Below are 2,896 nucleotides of genomic sequence, written 5' to 3' on the forward strand. Positions count from 1 at the left end.
AAAATCATTAGCACAATATAGCTCCTAACAAGCATACTCATTTTAGACCCAACTGTCAAACCCAATCAAGGCTAAGTTCTCACATCCCTCTTACTCTCTTAGGTCCCCAACCGTACTCGACTCAACTTGGAGTCACTTGGAAACTTTGAAGACAACCAAAGTCGAAAGAGTAACACATATCAACGAGTCTTGTTCGACCTCAAGAATAACTTCAATTCCTTGGGAATAGCATAGATCTATTCACATCGAACACTCAGACATGCTTGGAATTCAAGGTAGCATTAGCATTAGTACAGTCCAATTGAATTTATTGATGAAAGTACTGTAGTTTTTTCTTCCAAATATTAGCTTAAAAATAATTCCAACTCCGTAAAGCTTTTTATGAAAATCATGTTTCATTCCTATTTTATACTTGTAATGCCTTCACTTATTATTACAAAAATACTAGGTGTCCAAGTGTTTTATTAACCAAAGTTATTAAAATTTAAACTTCAATCATGTTCCTCCTCCTCTTTTAACATCGTCATCGTTGCTATCGCCGCCACCACCGTCGTCGTCGCTGCCTTCTCTTTTTTATCGAGTGAAATTGAAAAGATACGAATATCTTTTATATTGTTTTTCTATATACTCAATATTTGTGTACCATATGTGTAAATTTGTGTTATGTTGAACAAAAATGTGTGCTATGCTTAAATATTTGTGTGCGGTAATAAATCAAAATTTGTTTGATGATTTCTGTCAAATTAGTGTGAGTTATCAGGTTATTAGTTTCGATTACTTGTGTTGGTTTTTTTATACTCGATATTTGTGTGCTATTGTATACATTTTTGTTTTTTTTTTCTTGATTATAGTTATTTATGATTATCTTATTTTTCTTTAATTGAGTTGTTTGAAAAATTAGTGTTATTCTATGATTATGGTTTTTGTGCTATATATGTGAATTTGTGTGCTATGCTGAACAAAAATGTGTGCTACACTTAAATATTTATGTGCTATGATAAACCAGAATTTGTTTAATGATATCTGTCAAATTAGCATGAGCTACTAAGCTATTAGCTTCGATTATTTGTGTGCTGTGAAAATGAAGGAATGTGTGTGGTTTCACTTTATTTGATTTACACATGTGATGCGGTATATTGTTTGTAGTGTTGATGGACAACTACAAGAAAGACAAGCCTCCATGGCTGAACTTTTCAAGAGCCATTACATCCAAAGGTGATTTGCACAATTGCACCTCTTGCATCTAAGGGCAGCATTCCATGAACAAAGGAGATGTGTTGGGTGTACTTAGAGATTGTCGTGTCGCACTCTCTGTGGATCCTAACCGCCAAAAAATGTTGAACTGCACATCAGAGTTAATAGCCATGAGTTATGATGACATACTTAAAAAGAATATCAACAACACCTTTGTGTGTGTGTATTTTGTTTTTTTGGAAAATGGAACCTGTAGTGTAACATTGGTTTGCAATGAATGGTGATTAGTTTACATACCATGAAAAAAATAAATGTGTAACAGAATTCGATAAAAGAATATACACAAATTTTGGTATAGCAAAAATTTGTGTTGTGCTTTAAAAATTTGTGTACTATATTAATAAGTTTGTGTTACATGTCAATTTTTGTGTGTTATATTTCAAAAATGTATGTGCTACAAAAAGTGTAGAAAAGCTTGTACAATATAGTACAAGCTCTTTGAATTGTGTGCTAGTAGAATACTGAAGTGCGTGTCACGCGATTCATTTTGAGAGTAATTTTTATTGTAGTTGGACCAACTTAGTTGAACTTAATTGGCAAAAAACTTATACATAAAAAGCATCACTCTCATTATTATTCTGTTTGTGTTTCAAGTTTCAACCATGTTTAGACATTGCAATTTGCATAGGTTTTCATCATGAATACAGTTGCTGATTGATGCAATATTAGAGCACTAAATCGAATTTAAACGTTGACTCCATAATATCTCGTAAAAAGGAATTTTTTTTTTTCGATTTAGTATTTCCTTCATTTATTATTACTCCCTATTATTATAGTTGAGTGTTTCAACCATGTCACTGTGTATTGCAACTTGCATTGGTTTGATAATGAATACAAGTTGCTTAGCAATACGATATTGGTTTGAAGTTAGCCTTATTAATTGCCATAGTTACCAATACCAATACAATTTTGAAGTAATTAGCCCTTATTAGTAATGCATTATGTAAAAAAAAACCCTTTTAAATATGACCGTGCACAATTGGAAATGAAAATCGTTTATACATTAACAGTACATACAAATTAATCTATAAATTGTTTTGAAAACCTTAAAACTCTCCTAATCTCATTTACAAAGTAGAGCAAATACAAAACCAGGCCAGAAGAAGAATTAAAAAGAAAAAAAAAAAATCAAACAGAATGGCAACAAAACACCACTTTAAGCTCAAACTCCCACCAAACCTAAGCATAAACAAGGTCTCAACCTTTGCCAAAGTTAGGAACAGTATCACCAAAATGAGACACAGAAACCTTATCAAGTCTTACTCTGCTCTCATCATGCTCTAAAGAGAAACACCACAAAACTGCATAAATCCAGATCACTCTTCCAGTGCTATTAGCCTATTACTCAGAACCAAACCACCAGAGTTTTGACATTGTTCAATTGAGATCCTTCAACAAGCTGTAACTTCAGAATTTAATTTAGGCACCCCTAAAATTGCACAGCTCTGTAAAACAGCAGAACCACTTTCAGATAGATATAAGTACAAAATTATTGTAAATAGTTTGGTATGAAGAGCACTAGCTACTAAATTTTTACACCTTGTTTGTGTTCATCTCCAGCAGTATTTAGTTGTGAATTTCAAGCATATCCTGCAGTGAATATTCCCATAAAAAAAATTAATCATGAAATCTATTTTTCACG

At 32.3% G+C, this 2,896-nt stretch overlaps 1 protein-coding gene and 1 long non-coding RNA gene across 12 annotated transcripts in view; one reads left to right on the plus strand and one right to left on the minus strand.

Moving 5' to 3' along the window:
• On the plus strand, positions 1-1,370 carry LOC110266615. The gene is made up of 2 exons (XR_002354057.1): positions 1-275; positions 1,147-1,370. It is a non-coding gene; the product is annotated as an uncharacterized LOC110266615 (long non-coding RNA).
• The window catches only part of LOC107617683 (probable pre-mRNA-splicing factor ATP-dependent RNA helicase DEAH5), a 6,511-nt gene continuing 5,848 nt past the window's right edge, over positions 2,234-2,896 (minus strand). For 5 of the 11 annotated variants that reach the window (XR_002353285.1, XR_001615032.2, XR_002353280.1 and 2 more), the window contains one exon: positions 2,234-2,844. The gene's annotated coding sequence lies outside the window, so the exon portion shown is untranslated. The remainder of the gene's footprint in view (positions 2,845-2,896) is intronic. The other 6 variants (XR_002353281.1, XR_002353279.1, XR_002353278.1 and 3 more) reach the window with 2 other exon arrangements.

Source organism: Arachis ipaensis, chromosome B09 (genome assembly GCF_000816755.2).
Source record: "Arachis ipaensis cultivar K30076 chromosome B09, Araip1.1, whole genome shotgun sequence".
Lineage (NCBI taxonomy): Eukaryota > Viridiplantae > Streptophyta > Magnoliopsida > Fabales > Fabaceae > Arachis > Arachis ipaensis.